The sequence below is a fragment of the Pristiophorus japonicus genome, unplaced genomic scaffold, assembly GCF_044704955.1.
Source record: "Pristiophorus japonicus isolate sPriJap1 unplaced genomic scaffold, sPriJap1.hap1 HAP1_SCAFFOLD_1242, whole genome shotgun sequence".
Lineage (NCBI taxonomy): Eukaryota > Metazoa > Chordata > Chondrichthyes > Pristiophoridae > Pristiophorus > Pristiophorus japonicus.
The window spans coordinates 10616-29484 of record NW_027250907.1 but is presented as its reverse complement, the minus strand read 5'-3'; the positions used below and the strand labels follow the sequence as shown (position 1 = coordinate 29484).

The following is an 18869-nucleotide window of genomic DNA, read 5'->3' as shown; positions in this document are numbered from 1 at the left end:
GTGGAGGGATTTGAACACGAGAATGATAATGTATAAATTGAGGTGTTACGGGACCAGAAGTTACAAGAATGAAATACAATCAACAGGTGCAGACGTTAGGAGGGCTGACTGAAAGTTGGTCAGTAAAGGAGGATGGCGGGAGTGAGCGTTTAACGAGGGAATTTACACTCAGCAATCCGGTGATTGCTCCTTGCACGAGTTTCTCAATAATATAATTATAAGGTACACACACAGTCTCACACACACTCACACACACACACTCACTCACACACACTCTCACACACTCTCATACACACACACTCACACACACATTCTCACACATTCTCACACACTCTCATATACACACAGTCTCACACACACACACACTCTCACACACACTCTCACACACTCTCATACACACACACTCACACACACATTCTCACACACTCTCATATACACACAGTCTCACACACACACACACTCTCACACACACTCTCACACACACTCTCACACACACTCTCACACACACACACTCTCACACACTCTCATACACACACACTCACACACACATTCTCACACACTCTCATATACACACAGTCTCACACACACATACACTCTCACACACATTCCCACTCATACATAGGCAGACATTCACACTCACACATGCTCACACATACAGACACACTCACTCACACAGCCTCACTCACACACACACACTCACACATTCACTCACTCACACACACTCACATTCACTCACACACACTCACATTCACTCACACACACTCACACATTCACTCACTCAGACATTCACTCACTCACACACACACACACATACTCACCCACACACACATTCACACACTCACACGCACACTCTCACGCAATCTCACACACGCACACTCACACACATGCACACACTCACACACATGCACACACACACACCCACACACACACACACCACCAATACACTCACTCACTCACACATGCCGACACAAACACACACACACAGATACTCACACATGCGCACAGGCATTCACACTCACACACGCACTCACACACATATACTCACACACACATACTCACACACACATACTCACACACACTCCCACTCACACAATCACTCACACACACACTCTCACATACACACATATATATGCTCACACACACACACACACACTCACACAAACACACATTCACATATATTCACACACACACTCACGCACGCTCACACATACATTCATACACACACACAGACTCACATTCACACATAGGCAGACCGCACACAAAAAAACATTACACTCATACTCGCACACAGTCACACACGCTCACAAACACACACACACGCACACACTCACTCACAAACATTTGCTCACACACACAATCAGGCACCCACTCAGATACACTCATACACACACTCACACGGTCATCACACACACACATGCGTACATGCTCACATATACACACAGACTGACAGTCACACACACACACACACTCACACACGCACACACTCACTCACACACTCTCACACTCATTCTCACATGCTCTCACAATCACTCTCACACACTCACTCACACACTCACTCACTCATACACACTCACATACACACACTCACATAAACACGCTCACACTCACTCACTCACTCTCATTCACATACTCACACACTGACACACACACTCACACTCACTCACACTCACTCATACACACTCACTGACACACACAAACACTCACACACACACGCTGACATACACATGTTCACACACTGACATACACATGTTCACACACTGACACACACACACACACACACACACTCTCAGACACACATACACTCTATGCTATTCGCAGCCTGAGTTTCACATTCTGTGTGGTTCCTGATACATTAATAAACACACTTATGCTTTTTAAGGGTGACCGTGGATTCGATGGGCTGCCAGGTCTTCCAGGAGAGAAAGGAAACCGGGTAAGATTTCATCTCCATTTCATCTCACCTTGCTGAGCAAAGCCCTACATAAGAACATAAGAAATAGGATCAGGAGTCGGCCACTTGGCCTCTCGAGCCTACTCCGACATTTAATACGATCATGGCTGATCTGATCTTGGCCTCAACTCCATATCCTCTCTGCATCCACCGTGTCGAGCCCCCTCAGTATCTTATATGTTTCGATAAGATCACCTCTCATTCTTCTGAACTCCAATGAGTATAGGCCCAACCTGCTCAACCTATCTTCATAAGTCAACCCCCTCATCTCCAGAATCAACCTCCTGAACTTTCTCTGAACTGCCTCCTTAAATACGGAGACCAAAACTGCACGCAGTACTCCAGGTGTGGCCTCACCAATACCCTGTACAGTTGTAGCAGGACTTCTCTGCTTTTATACTCTATCCCCCTGGCAATAAAGGCCAACATTCCATTTGCCTTCCTGATCACTTGCTGTACCTGCATACAACTTTTTGTGTTTCACACACAAGGACCCCCAGGTCCCGCTGTACTGCAGCATTTTGCAATTTTTCTCCATTTAAATAATAATTAACCTTTTAAATTTTCCTACCAAAGTGAATAACCTCACATTTGCCCACTCACTGAACCTGTCTATATCCCTTTGCAGATTTTGTGTGTTCTCCTCACAATTTGCTTTCCCATCCATCTTTGTATCAGCAGCAAACTTGGCTACATTACACTCGGTCCCTTCATCCAAGTCATTAATATAGATTGTAAATAGTTGGGGTCCCAGCACTGATCCCTGTGGCACCCCACTAGTTACTGGTTGCCAACCTGAAAATGACCCATTTATCCCGACTCTCTGTTCTCTGTTAGTTAGCCAATCCTCTATCCATGCGAATATATTACCCCCAACCCCATGAACTTTTATCTATAACCTTTTATGTGGCATCTTATCAAATGCCTTCTGGAAATCCAAATACACCACATCCACCGGTTCCCTTTATCCACCCTGTTCATTACATCCTCAAAGAACTCCAGCAAATTTGTCAAACATGATTTCCCTTTCCTAAATCCATGCTGACTCTGCCTGATTGAATTATACTTTTCCAAATGTCCCGCTACTGCTTCCTTAATAATGGACTCCAACATTTTCCCAACCACAGATGTTAGGCTAACTGGTCTATAGTTTCCTGCTTGCTGTCTGCCTCCTTTTTTAAATAGGGGCGTTACATTTGCAGTTTTCCAATCTGCTGGGACCGCCCCAGAATCCAGGGAATTTTGGTAAATTACAACCAATGCATCCACTATCCCTGCAGCCACTTGTTTTAAGACCCTAGGATGCAGGACATCAGGTCCAGGGGACTTGTCCACCTTTAGTCCCATTAGTTTGCCTGATACTTTTTCTCTAGTGATAGTGATAGTTTTAAGTTCCCCACACAGTAGCCCCTTGATTATCCACTATTGGGATGTTTTTCGTGTCTTCTACCGTGAAGACCAATACAAAATATTTGTTCAATGTCTCTGCCATTTCCCTGTTCCCCATTATTAATTCCCCAATCTCATCCTCCAGGGGACCAACATTTACTTTAGCTACTCACTTCCGTTTTATGTATCTGTAGAAACTCCTACTATCTGATTTTATATTTCTTGCTAGTTTACTCATAATCTACCTTCTCTGTCTTTATCATTTTTTTTGTCATCCTTTGCTGGTTTCTAAAAATGTCCCAATCCTCTGGCCTCCCACTGTCCTTCGCAACATTGTATGCCTTAGTTTTCAATTTGACCCCATTCTTTACTTCCTTAGTTAGCCACCATGGTTCATCCTTCTTTTAGCAGAGGTGCAACGAGACCTGGGTGTCATGGTACATCAGTCACTGAAGGTTGGCATGCAGGTACAGCAGGTGGTTAAGAAAGCAAATGGCATGTTGGCCTTCATAGCGAGGGGATTTGAGTACAGGGGCAGGGAGGTGTTGCTACAGTTGTACAGGGCCTTGGTGAGGCCACACCTGGAGTATTGTGTACAGTTTTGGTCGCCTAACTTGAGGAAGGACATTCTTGCTATTGAGGGAGTGCAGCGAAGGTTCACCAGACTGATTCCCGGGATGGCGGGACTGACCTATCAAGAAAGACTGGATCAACTGGGCTTGTATTCACTGGAGTTCAGAAGAATGAGAGGGGATCTCATAGAAACCTTTAAAATTCTGACGGGGTTAGACAGGTTAGATGCAGGAAGAATGTTCCCAATGTTGGGGAAGTCCAGAACCAGGGGACACAGTCTAAGGATAAGGGGTAAGCCATTTAGGACCGAGGTGAGGAGAAACTTCTTCACCCAGAGAGTGGTGAACCTGTGGAATTCTCTACCACAGAAAGTTGTTGAGGCCAATTCACTAAATATATTCAAAAAGGAGTTAGATGAAGTCCTTACTACTCGGGGGATCAAGGGGTATGGCGAGAAAGCAGGAATGGGGTACTGAAGTTGCATGTTCAGCCATGAACTCATTAAATGGCGGTGCAGGCTAGAAGGGCCGAATGGCCTACTCCTGCACCTACTTTCTATGTTTCGATGTTTCTATGTTTCTCTAGTAACGATACTGAAGTTGGGAGTATTGGATGTAAAGTGGTCCATGTTTCGCTGATTGATTGGAGATTTGTTGTGTGAGGACTATAGGAACTGCACTCAATCAGCCCGTTTTATGGTTTGATCTAACTTTATGATACGGTTAAGATGGAACATTATCCCAGGGTAAGGGTAATCAATAGAAGACCAATCAGTACTGTGTTAGTTTTGATCTAAAGCTCGCTCTGTCAAGCCCGTGTGGTGGCTGGTGTGCAGCGCCACAACACGTTAAAAAATCCACGCACAGGCATCTTCCACCCTTCAGGATGTAGTTCGGGATCTGGAATATTAGGTCCTTCATTGAAACACCTGTGAACTCATCCCTTTTTGATGTGGAAGCAAGTCATCCTCGACACGAGGGACCGCTGAAAACAAAGATGAAGAAGAGTTTTGATCTATCATGTACTGAGTACAAGCCTCAAACCAAATAGTCAATTATCCATTCCTGGGATCTGGGCGTCGCTGGCAAGGCCGGCATTTATTGCCCGTCCCTAACTACCCCTTGAGAAGGTGGTGGTGAGTCGCCTTCTTGAACCGCTGCAGTCCGTGTGGTGAAGGTGCTCCCACAGTGCTGTTAGGGAGGGAGTTCCAGGATTGTGACCCAGCGACGATGAAGGAACGGCCGATATATTTCCCAGTCGGGATGGTGTGTGTAGAATTCTCAACTCGAGAACATATTGACACGAGGCATATACTGCAGACAAGGTCACTCATGACCTGCACCTTTATTCCCCGGACCAAGGAGTGCTGAGCCTGCGTGGTACCTCTCTTTAAATACCTGGCTGACCAGGTAAGGAGTATCTCCCACAAGTTCACCCCCTGTGGTCAAGGTGTGTGTTTCACAGGTGTATACAGTGTACAGTGTTGTTACTTATCAGTTACAGTTATGTGAAGATTACAAACATGACATCACCTCCCCCCCAATGTCTTTGGGTCAAAGATTGAGTCTTTCAGGCGGTCGACGTTCTCTCGTGGAGCGCCGCAGTTGGGGCTCTGGTAGTTGAGCCTTGGCATGTGTCTCTGTCGCCTGTGTTGGTTCCGGCCTGTCCGGGCTGGCCGCAGGGACTGTGCATGCTGTTGACTGTCCTTGTTGCTCGTTCACTGGCGGTGGTGTGGTTGACATCCCATGGTCTATTTCGGATACATCAGTGACATGCTGAACCTTTTCTGTACCTGGTCCAGATGTTTGCAGCATATCTGCCCATTGTTTAGTCTGACCACCATGACCCTATTTCCCTCTTTACCAATTACTGTGCCCTCAAGCCACTTGGGTCCCAAAGCATGGTTAAGAACAAATACCGGGTCATCCATTTCTAGACACCTCCCCCTTGAGCCTCGATCATGGAGCTCGGTTTGGGACTGGCGCTTGCCCTCAACAATGTCTGCCAGGGCTGGGTGAATGAGGGACAGCCGCGTTTTGAATGTGCATTTCATGAGGAGTTCCGCTGGCGGGACTCCCGTGAGTGAGTGCGGGCGGGACCTGTAGGCCAGCAGGAGGCACGATAGGCGGTACTGAAGGGAGGGTCCTTGGATACGGAGCATGCCCTGTTTTATGACTTGGACTTGCTCCGCCTGGCCATTGGAGGCCGGCTTGAACGGTGCCGTCCGGACATGTTTAATGCCATTACCCGACATGATCTCCTGGAATTCATGGCTGGTGAAACACGGGCCATTATCACTCACCAGAATGTCCGGCAAGCCGTGGGTCGCGAAAACCGTACGCAGACTATCCACGGTGATGGATGTCGTGCACGAGTTTAAGATGATGCACTCGATCCATTTCGAGTATGCATCGACTACAATCAAGAAAATTTTTCCCATGAACGGGCCCGCATAGTCTATTTGAATACGTGACCATGGCCTGGTGGGCCAGGGCCACGGGCTGAGTGGGGTCTCCCTGGGAGCATTGCCCAACTGGGCACATGTCGTGCACCTGCGAACCCAGTGTTCCAAGTCTGAGTCAATCCCCGGTCACCGGGCAATGGCCTTCATTAGCACAATGCCAAGGTGCTCACTGTGGAGTTCCCTGATGAACGCTTCCCTTCCATTCTGGGGCATGACTACCTGGCTGCCCCATAGCAGGCAGTCGGCTTGGATGGAGAGCTCATCCATCCGTCTCTGAAACGGTCTGACTTCCTTGGAACATGCCCTGTGTGCGGGCGCCCAATCCCCAGTCAGGACACATTTCTTTATCATGGATAGGAGGGGGTCCCTGTTGGTCCAGATTTTGATCTGGTTGGCTGTGATGGGGAGCCCGCAGTGTCGAAAGTCTCAACGGCCATAACCATCTCAGTGCTCTGCTCCGCTGCCCCCTCGGTGGTGGCCAGTGGGAGCCTGCTGAGTGCGTCAGCGCAATTCTCGGTGCCTGGCCGGTGCCGTATGGTGTAGTGATACACAGCCAGCATGGGAGCCCAGCGCTGTCTGCGAGCTGACGCATTGGCATTGACAGCCTTGCTGTCGGACAACAGGGATGTTAACGGCTTGTGATCCGTTTCTAACTCAAACGGTCTGCCGAAAAGATACTGGTGCATCTTTTTCACACCATAAACGCAAGCGAGTGCCTCCTTCTTGACCATGCCGTATCCACGCTCTGCCTGGGCGAGCGACCTGGAGGCATAAGCCACCGGTTGTAGTCAGCCGTCGTCATTACCCTGCTGCAACACAAACCCAACCCCGTTTGATGATGCATCGCATGTTAAAATTAGTTTTTTTACAGGGGTCAAATAAAGTCAACAGTTTGTTAGAACAAAGCAGGTTCCGCGCCCTGTTGAAAGCCCATTCCTGATAGTCCCCCCAGAACCAGTTACAGCCCTTACGCAGGAGCGTGTGTAACGGCTCCAACAATGTGCTTAAGTTAGGCAGGAAGTTCCCGAAATAGTTCAAAAGTCCCAGGAATGATCGCAACTCCGACATGTTGCCGGGCCTGGGCGCCCGGCGGATCGCCTCCGTTTTTGATTCAGTGGGTCTGATCCTGTCTGCGGCAACCCTCCTGCCCAAAAACTCGACCTCTGGGGCCAAAAACACACACTTGGCCTTTTTCAGCCGCAGGCCTACCCGGTCCAGTCAGCGTAGCACCTCCTCCAGGTTGTGGAGGTGTTCCTCGGTGTCTCGACCCGTTATGGGAATGTCGTCTTGGAACACAATCGTTCCAGGGATGGACTTGAGCAAACTTTCCAAGTTTCTCTGAAAGATAGCTGCTGCCGAACGAATGCCAAACGGACACCTGTTGTAGATAAATAATCCCTTGTGTGTGGTGATGGTCAGAAGCTTGGATTCTTCAGTCTGTTCCTGAGTCATGTCGGCCGGAGTGAGGTCCAGCTTCGTGAACAGCTTACCACCTGCCAGCGTGGCAAAAAGGTCCTCCGCTCTCGGGAGCGGATATTGGTCTTGCAGCGACACTCGGTTGATGGTGGCTTTGTAGTCGCCACAAATCCTGACCGAGCCGTCTGCTTTAAACACAGGAACGATGGGACTGGCCCAGTCGCTGAATTCAACGGCCGAAATTATGCCCTCTCTGAGCCTGTCCAATTCACAATCAATTTTCTCACACATCACGTACGGCACCGCTCTGACTTTGTGGTGCACTGGTCTGGCGTCCGGAGTGATGTGTATCACTACTTTAGTGCCCTTGAACGTTCCGACACCGGGTTGAAACAGTGACCCGAATTTTTTTAGGACCTATGAGCATGAACTTCGCTCTACAGACGAAATGGTGTGCACATCCCCCTATTTCCAGTTCATCTCAGCTAGCCAACTCCTCCCCAAGAGCGCGGGACCATTTTCCGGGACGATCCAGAGTGGCAGCCGGTTCTGTAATCCATTTTGTGTTACCACCAGGTTTGCACTGCCCAGCACTGGGATGATCTCTTTGGTGTACGTCTGTAGCTGCGTCTCAATGTGTTCCAGTTTGGGCCTGCTAGCTCTGTGTGGCCATAGTCTCTTAAATTGTTGGGCCCTCATAAGTGATTGGCTCACTCCCGTATCCAGCTCCATGTGCACCGGGATGCCATTCAATAAAACTTTCATCATCATGGTGGCGTTTTAGTGTATGAGCTGTGGACGTCAGCCGCGTGAACCCGCTGAACTTCAGCATCCATGGCTTTTCCCCAGGCATCATCCTGCATTGCAGCCCCCTCGTCTGGTTCCTCTGTTTCATAGATTAGCCTCGCAGCAGCCTTTTTGCACATTCTAGCCAAATGTCCACTGGCATTACAATTCCTGCAGGTGAACTGCTGGAACGTGCAGCTTTTAGCAGTATGTCTACCCCCGCACCTCCAGCATTGGCTGAGATTGTTGTTCACAAAGGGGCTGTTACCAGCCATTCCTCTCTGATTGTCCCCTTGGTTGTTTCTAAGCGCTCTGTTGGTGAGTGTCAATTGTCCCATCACGGGACGCATTGTTCCTCTTGATGGCGTGAACTGCCGATCCTCCTGCCATTGTCTCTGTTGCTGTCCCACCCTAGAGCCTGTTGCTGCCTGGGCGGTGTCGAATTGCCCTTGCCTGCCTGGCCGGTGTCGAATTGCCCTTGCCTGCCTGGCCGATGTCGAATTGCCCTTGCCTGCCTGGCCGGTGTCGAATTGCCCTTGCCTGCCTGCGGGGTTCTGTATCACTTTTACAACATTAACTCCCTGGTTCATCGCAACGTTAAAACCAGGGCTGCTTGCATAAATTATTTTAGTCTCCTCTTCCCCCGCCAAGAAGGTCTGAGCTATCAAAGCTGCCCTTTCCAAAGTCAAGTCCTTGTCCTCAATAAGCTTCCTGAAAATACCGGCATGACTAATGCCTTCAATGAAAAAATCCCTTAACATCTCCCCCCTGCAGGCGTCTGTGAACTTACAGAGACTGGCCAAGCGCCTCAGGTCTGCAACGAAGTTCGAGATGTTTTGCCCTTCCCGACGCCGGTGTGTGTAGAACCGGAGCCGGGCCATGTGTACGCTGCTCACCGGTTTCAGATGTTCGCTGATCAGCTGGCTGAGCTCTTCGAAGGACTTGTCGGCCGGCTTGAGAGGTACGAGCAGGTCTTTGATCAGCGCGTATGTTTTTGTCCCGCAGCTGGTCAGAAGATGCGCCCTCCGCTTGTCAGCTGCTTCCACTCCCAGCCAGTCTTTTGTGACAAAGGTCTGCTGGAGTCGCTCCAAAAACCATCCCAGTCCTCACCCACACAGTAACCTTCCTCTGTGCTACCGGTGGCCATCCTCGTGGTTCAGTGATTCCCGTTTCTCGTCGCCAAATGTAGAATTCTCAACTCTAGAACATATTGACACGAGGCCTATACTGCAGACAAGGTCACTCACGACCTGCACCTTTATTCCCTGGACCAAGGAGTGCTGAGCCTGCGTGGAACCTCCCTTTAAGTACCTGGCTGACCAGGTAAGGAGTGCCTCCCACAAGTTCACCCCCTGTGGTCAAGGCGTGTATTTCACAGGTGTATACAGTGAACAGTGTTGTTACATATCAGTTACAGTTATGTGATGGTTACAAACATGACATGGTGTGACCCAGAGGGGAAGTGGAGCTGGTGGTGTTCCCATACACCTGCTGCCCTTGTCCTTCTGGATGCCGGAGAACACGATTTAGTCAAGGCTCAAGATGTGTAGGTCTTGTCTCAGTGGAATATTGCAAGTGATCTGAGACGTGGAGGCTCCAGGAATAACCACGGACAGCAATTCCTATGGAATGTGAAGGTGCTGCAGGATTTTACCCCCACACCATTAACCATTTCTTCATTGCTTCAATTCGCATCTTCTTCGGCAAAGCTCATTTGGAACTAACGGCATTTCACTGAGCCTGGGGTATTCACTGCCCCTGGGGTATGTCACTGCCCCTGGGGTATTTCACTGCCCCTGGGGTATTCACTGCCCCTGGGGTATGTCACTGCCCCTGGGGTATGTCACTGACCCTGGGGTATTCACTGCCCCTGGGGTATGTCACTGACCCTGGGGTATTTCACTGACCCTGGGGTATTCACTGCCCCTGGGATATGTCACTGACACTGGGGTATGTCACTGACCCTGGGGTATTCACTGAGCCTGGGGTATGTCACTGCCCCTGGGGTATGTCACTGACCCTGGGGTATTTCACTGACCCTGGGGTATGTCACTGACCCTGGGGTATGTCACTGACACTGGGGTATGTCACTGCCCCTGGGGTATTCACTGCCCCTGGGATATTTCACTGACCCTGGGGTATGTCACTGACCCTGGGGTATTTCACTGCCCCTGGGGTATGTCACTGCCCCTGGGGTATGTCACTGACCCTGGGGTATGTCACTGACCCTGGGGTATTTCACTGACCCTGGGGTATGTCACTGACCCTGGGGTATTTCACTGCCCCTGGGGTATGTCACTGACCCTGGGGTATTTCACTGCCCCTGGGGTATGTCACTGCCCCTGGGGTATGTCACTGACCCTGGGGTATTTCACTGCCCCTGGGGTATGTCACTGCCCCTGGGGTATGTCACTGACCCTGGGGTATTTCACTGCCCCTGGGGTATGTCACTGCCCCTGGGGTATGTCACTGACCCTGGGGTATTTCACTGACCCTGGGGTATGTCACTGACCCTGGGGTATTTCACTGACCCTGGGGTATGTCACTGACCCTGGGGTATTTCACTGCCCCTGGGGTATGTCACTGACCCTGGGGTATTTCACTGCCCCTGGGGTATGTCACTGCCCCTGGGGTATGTCACTGACCCTGGGGTATTTCACTGCCCCTGGGGTATGTCACTGACCCTGGGGTATGTCACTGACCCTGGGGTATTTCACTGCCCCTGGGGTATGTCACTGACCCTGGGGTATGTCACTGCCCCTGGGGTATTTCACTGACCCTGGGGTATGTCACTGACCCTGGGGTATTTCACTGCCCCTGGGGTATGCCACTGCCCCTGGGGTATTTCACTGCCCCTGGGGTATTTCACTGCCCCTGGGGTATTTCACTGCCCCTGGGGTATGTCACTGCCCCTGGGGTATGTCACTGACCCTGGGGTATTTCACTGCCCCTGGGGTATGTCACTGCCCCTGGGGTATTTCACTGCCCCTGGGGTATGTCACTGCCCCTGGGGTATGTCACTGACCCTGGGGTATTTCACTGCCCCTGGGGTATGCCACTGCCCCTGGGGTATTTCACTGCCCCTGGGGTATTTCACTGACCCTGGGTTATGTCACTGCCCCTGGGGTATTCACTGACCCTGGGGTATGTCACTGCCCCTGGGGTATTTCACTGCCCCTGGGGTATGTCACTGACCCTGGGGTATGTCACTGACCCTGGGGTATGTCACTGAACCTGGGGTATTTAACTGCCCCTGGGGTATTTCACTGACCTTGGGGTATTCACTGCCCCTGGGGTATTCACTGACCCTGGGTTATGTCACTGCCCCTGGGGTATTTCACTGTCCCTGTGGTATTTCACTGACCCTAGGTTATGTCACTGCCCCTGGGGTATTCACTGACCCTGGGGTATTTCACTGCCCCTGGGATATTTCACTGCCCCTGGGGTATGTCACTGCCCCTGGGGTATGTCACTGCCCCTGGGGTATTCACTGACCCTGGGGTATTCACTGCCCCTGGGGTATGTCACTGCCCCTGGGGTATGTCACTGCCCCTGGGGTATTCACTGCCCCTGGGGTATGTCACTGCCCCTGGGGTATTCACTGACCCTGGGGTATTCACTGCCCCTGGGGTATGTCACTGCCCCTGGGGTATTTCACTGCCCCTGGGGTATTCACTGAGCCTGGGGTATGTCACTGCCCCTGGGGTATGTCACTGACCCTGGGGTATGTCACTGCCCCTGGGGTATTCACTGACCCTGGGGTATTCACTGCCCCTGGGGTATATCACTGCCCCTGGGGTATGTCACTGACCCTGGGGTATTTCACTGCCCCTGGGGTATTTCACTGACCTTGGGGTATTCACTGCCCCTGGGGTATATCACTGACCCTGGGGTATTCACTGACCCTGGGGTATTTCACTGACCCTGGGATATGTCACTGCCCCTGGGGTATGTCACTGACCCTGGGGTATTTCACTGACCCTGGGGTATGTCACTGCCCCTGGGGTATGTCACTGCCCCTGGGGTATTTCACTGACCCTGGGATATGTCACTGCCCCTGGGGTATTTAACTGACCCTGGGGTATTTCACTGACCCTGGGGTATGTCACTGCCCCTGGGGTATTTCACTGACCTTGGCGTATTCACTGACCCTGGGGTATTTCACTGACCCTGGGGTATGTCACTGACCCTGGGGTATTTCACTGATCTTGGGGTATTCACTGCCCCTGGGGTATTCACTGACCCTGGGGTATTCACTGAGCCTGGGGTATGTCACTGCCCCTGAGGTATGTTACTGCCCCTGGGGTATGTCACTGCCCCTGGGGTATTCACTGAGCCTGGGGTATGTCACTGACCCTGGGGTATTCACTGAGCCTGGGGTATGTCACTGCCCCTGGGGTATTTCACTGACCCTGGGATATGTCACTGCCCCTGGGGTATGTCATTGACCCTGGGGTATTCACTGAGCCTGGGGTATGTCACTGCCCCTGGGGTATGTCACTGACCCTGGGGTATTCACTGACCCTGGGGTATTTCACTGACCTTGGGGTATTCACTGACCCTGGGGTATTCACTGACCCTGGGGTATTTCACTGACCTTGGGGTATTCACTGCCCCTGGGGTATTCACTGACCCTGGGGTATGTCACTGCCCCTGGGGTATGTCACTGCCCCTGGAGTATTTCACTGACCTTGGGGTATTCACTGCCCCTGGGGTATTTCACTGACCCTGGGGTATTCACTGACCCTGGGGTATTTACTGACCCTGGGGTATTTCACTGCCCCTGGGGTATGTCACTGCCCCTGGGGTATTCACTGCCCCTGGGGTATTCACTGACCCTGGGGTATGTCACTGACCCTGGGGTATTCACTGCCCCTGGGGTATTCACTGACCCTGGGGTATTCACTGCCCCTGGGGTATTCACTGACCCTGGGGTATTCACTGCCCCTGGGGTATTCACTGAGCCTGGGGTATGTCACTGACCCTGGGGTATTCACTGCCCCTGGGGTATTTACTGACCCTGGGGTATTTCACTGCCCCTGGGGTATTCACTGCCCCTGGGGTATGTCACTGCCCCTGGGGTATTCACTGACCCTGGGGTATTCACTGCCCCTGGGGTATTCACTGACCCTGGGGTATTTCACTGACCCTGGGGTATTTCACTGCCCCTGGGGTATTCACTGCCCCTGGGGTATTCACTGACCCTGGGGTATTTCACTGATCCTGGGGTATTTCACTGACCCTGGGGTATGTCACTGCCCCTGGGGTATGTCACTGACCCTGGGGTATTCACTGCCCCTGGGGTATGTCACTGCCCCTGGGGTATTCACTGACCCTGGGGTATTCACTGACCCTGGGGTATGTCACTGCCCCTGGGGTATTCACTGACCCTGGGGTATTTCACTGACCCTGGGGTATGTCACTGCCCCTGGGGTATTCACTGACCCTGGGGTATTCACTGAGCCTAGGGTATGTCACTGCCCTTGGGGTCTGTCACTGCCCCTGGGGTATTTCCCCAAGCCTGATCTTCCGTGCTGGGAGTGCAGGGACAGAAAGGGCAACGTGTCTCAAGTTCCTCCACTAACTGCCTCGACTGAAAGGATTACATTCAATTAAACAGCTACACTGAAATAGGTGAGAGGAAACTCAGATAATGCATTAAATGTCTGCCATCTAGTGCAACATAGAAACATAGAAACATAGAAAATAGGTGCAGGAGTAGGCCATTCGGCCCTTTGAGCCTGCACCAACATTCAATAAGATCATGGCTGATCATTCCCTCAGTACCCCTTTCCTGCTTTCTCTCCATATCCCTTGATCCCTTTAGCCGTAATAGAAACATAGAAACATAGAAACATAGAAAATAGGTGCAGGAGTAGGCCATTCGGCCCTTCTAGCCTGCACCGCCATTCAATGAGTTCATGGCTGAACATTCAACTTCAGTACCCCATTCCTGCTTTCTCGCCATACCCCTTGATCCCCCTAGCAGTAAGGACCTCATCTAACTCCCTCTTGAATATATCCAATGAACTGGCATCAACAACTCTCTGCGGTAGAGAATTCCACAGGTTAACAACTCTCTGAGTGAAGAAGTTTCTCCTCATCTCAGTCCTAAATGGCTTACCCCTTATCCTTAGACTGTGTCCCCTGGTTCTGGACTTCCCCAACATCGGGAACATTCTTCCTGCATCTAACCTGTCCAGTCCCGTCAGAATCTTATATGTTTCTATGAGATCCCTTCTCATCCTTCTAAACTCCAGTGAATATAAGCCTTGTCGATCCAGTCTCTCCTCATATGTCAGTCCTGCCATCCCGGGAATCAGTCTGGTGAACCTTCGCTGCACTCCCTCAATAGCAAGAACGTCCTTCCTCAGATTAGGAGACCAAAACTGAACACAATACTCCAGGTGGGGCCTCACCAAGGCCCTGTACAACTGCAGTAAGACCTCCCTGCTCCTATACTCAAATCCTCTCGCTATGAAGGCCAACATGCCATTTGCCTTCTTCACCTCCTGCTGTACCTGCATGCCAACTTTCAATGACTGATGAACCATGACACCCAGGTCTTATTGCACCTCCCCTTTTCCTAATCTGTCGCCATTCAGATAATAATTTGCTTTCCTGTTTTTGCCATCAAAGTGGATAACCTCACATTTATCCACATTATACTACATCTGCCATGCATTTGCCCACTCACCTAACCTATCCAAGTCACCCTGCAGCCTCATAGCATCCTCCTCACAACTCACACTGCCACCCAGTTTAGTGTCATCTGTAAACTTGGAGATATTACATTCAATTCCTTCGTCCAAATCATTAATATATATTGTAAATAGCTGGGGTCCCAGCACTGAGCCCTGTGGCACTCCACTAGTCACTGCCTGCCATTCTGAAAAGAACCCGTTTATCCCGACTCTCTGCTTCCTGTCTGCCAACCAGTTCTCTATCCACGTCAGTACATTACCCCCAATACCATGTGCTTTAATTTTGCACACCAATCTCTTGTGTGGGACCTTGTCAAAAGCCTTTTGAAAGTCCAAATACACCACATCCACTGGTTCTCCCTTGTCCACTCTATTAGTTACATCCTCAAAATATTGCAGAAGATTTGTCAAACATGATTTCCCTTTCATAAATCCATGCTGACTTGGACCGATCCTGTCACTGCTTTCCAAATGCGCTGCTATTACATCTTTAATAATTGATTCCAACATTTTCCCCACGACCAATGTCAGGCTGACCGGTCTATAATTCCTGTTTTCTCTCTCCCTCTTTTTTTAAAAAGTGGGGTTACATTAGCTACCCTCCAATCCATAAGAACTGATCCAGAGTCCATGGAATGTTGGAAAATGATCACCAATGCATCTACTATTTCTAGGGCCACTTCCTTGAGCACTCTGGGATGCAGACTATCAGGACCTGGAGATTTATTGGCCTTCTGTCCCATCAATTTCCTGAACACAATTTCCCACCTAATAAGGATTTCCCTCAGTTCTCTCAGTTCTTCCTTCTCGCTAGACCCTCGGTCCCCTAGTAATTTCGGGAGGTTATTCGTGTCTTCCTTAGTGAAGACAGAACCAAAGTATTTGTTCAATTGGTCTGCCATTTCCTTGTTCCCCATTATAAATTCACCTGATTCTGACTGCAAAGTACCTACATTCATCTTCACTAATCTTTTTCTCTTCACATATCTATAGAAGCTTTTGCAGTCAGTTTTTATGTATCCAGGCAAGCTTCTTCTCGTACTCTATTTTCCCCTCCTAATTAAACCCCTTGTCATCCTCTGCTGAATTCTAAATTTCTCCCAGTCCTCAGGTTTGCTGCTTTTTCTGGCCAATTTATATGCCTCTTCCTTGGATTTAACACTATCCCTCATTTTCCTTGTTAGCCACAGTTGAGCCACCTTCCCCGTTTTATATTTACTCCAGACAGGGATGTACAATTGTTGAAGTTCATCCATGTGATCTTTAAATGTCTGCCATTGCCCATCCACCATCAATCCTTTAAGTATCATTTGCCAGTCTATTCCAGACAATTCACGTCTCATACCATCAAAGTTACCTTTCCTTAAGTTCGGGACTCTAGTCTCTGAATTAACTGTGTCACTCTCCATCTTAATAAAGAATTCTACCATATTATGGTCACTCTTCCCCAAGGGGCCTCACACAACAAGATTGTTAATCAGTCCTTTCTCATTACACAACACCCAGTCTAGGATGGCCAGCTCTCTCGTTGGTTCCTCGACATATTGGTCCAGAAAACCATCCCTAATACACTCCAGGAAATCCTCCTCCACCGCATTGCTACCAGTTTGGTTATCGCATTGAACTCAATAACTTGCATTTATATAGCACCTTTCACGTGGAGTGATGACCAAACACAAATTGACAGGGAGAGACATAGGAGATGCCATGAAAGGCAGGGTCAAACAGGTGGGTTTAAGAAGCATCTTAAAAGAGAAGAGAGAGGCAGAGAGGTTGAGGGAGGGAATTCCAGAGCTTAGGGATGAAATAGCTGAAGGCACTGATATTCTGGCCTTCAGATCCCTCTCCCTTTGTCGACACAGACCCCGAACCCCACCCTCTTCCCCCCTCACCCCCAGACACAGACCCCGATCCCCACCCCTCCCCCACCCTCTCCCCCAGACACAGACCCCGATCCCCACCCCTCCCCCACCCTCTCCCCCAGACACAGATCCCTCTCCCCACTCTCCCCCACCCTCTCCCCCAGACACAGATCCCTCTCCCCACCCCTCCCCCACCCTCTCCCCCAGACACAGATCCCTCTCCCCACTCTCCCCCACCCTCTCTCCCAGACACAGACCCCGATCCCCATCCTCTCTCTCTCTCTGCATCTAACTCTCTCTCTCGCCAATCACAGAGAGACTTGAGTTTGCCAAATGTAAATGGCGCCTCTTCAAGGCTCGCAACATCTTCACCTGCCACAAGGCTTCTTCGGCAGCACCTCCCAAACCCGCGACCTCTACCACCACCGAGGACAAGGGCAGCAGGTGCATGGGAACACCACCACCTCCACGTTCCCCTCCCAGTCACACACCATCCCGACTGGGAAATATATCGGCCGTTCCTTCATCGTCGCTGGGTCACAATCCTGGAACTCCCTCCCTGACAGCACTGTGGGAGTTTGAGCTGAATCACAATGCCTTCCACAGCACAATGTGGTCAAACACCAGATCCAATCGCGCAAAGCTGTGACCCTGCCCTGACCTTTTCTCACAGTAACTGGGCAGGAGGGCCGGTAACCAGGGGGACACAGATTGACGATAATCGGCGATGGAACCAGAGGGGGAGATGGGGAGAATGTGTTTACGCAGCGAGTTGTTGTGATCGGGAACGCGCTGCCTGAAAGGGCGGTGGGAGCAGGTTCAATAGTAACTTCCAAACCGGGAATTGGGTAAATACTGGAAGGGGAAAGGTTTGCCGGGCTGTGGGGAAAGAGCGGGGAGTGGGACTGATGGGATCGCTCTGTCACAGAGCCGGCACAGGCTCGATGGGCCCAGTGGCCTCCTGCGCTGGGAGATTCTGGGAATTATAGACTTCCTGCCACATTAATCAGTCACATGTCAAGAGGCAGTTTTTAAAAATTATTAGTCAAGCATTCTAATGCAGCAATTCTGTCTCTATAATAATTGCTATGCGGTTTGTTAAAAGCAGATGATATTTTCCTGGCTATGCCGATTTCATGCTGCTTTATATAAAATATATTCTTTACAGCTTTTGCGAGCTGGTGCTGCCTGCATGTAATGAGTGAAACGGGAGCTGTGCACTGCTCAGCGACTGAAACTGTTGTTTCTGTATCCTCACAGGGCGAGACAGGAGCACTGGGACCACCAGGCCCTTCAGGCGATGATGGAGAAAGGGTGAGTCTGTGTGGAGCTTCTTCTCTCTGCCTGTTCAACCCATCGCTGCTCGGGATCGCAGGGCCCTGTTCGCAGGTCCCAACCCTCTCGTTCCCCCCAGTTACCAATCTTGTTCTGTCTTTTGTTTTGTTCAGGGAGATGACGGAGAGATCGGACCACGAGGGCTGCCTGGTGAATCGGTAAGTTGCCCAGTTTTGGGAAAAACTTCTTCAAAACAAATCTTTGAAGGAGGCAGGCCAAGTTCAGCGAGTGGTTAAAAAAAGCACGTGGGCTCCTGGGATTTATAAATCGAGTATTGTGTCTGTAAGCACTCTAGTAATGACCCCACGAGGCGAGGTATTGTACTTGAACTGTGGTGACCTTAGTCCATTTATTGCAGCTCCTGAATGAGGGTACAGTAAGGTGAGCTC

General features: G+C 50.4%; 1 long non-coding RNA gene across 1 annotated transcript; it reads left to right on the top strand.

Moving 5' to 3' along the window:
* The first annotated feature begins 1876 nt into the window (after window positions 1–1876).
* On the top strand, window positions 1877–18624 carry LOC139242175 (uncharacterized). The gene is made up of 3 exons (XR_011589139.1): window positions 1877–1933; window positions 18406–18459; window positions 18594–18624. It is a non-coding gene; the product is annotated as an uncharacterized lncRNA (long non-coding RNA).
* The last annotated feature ends 245 nt before the right edge of the window (window positions 18625–18869 follow it).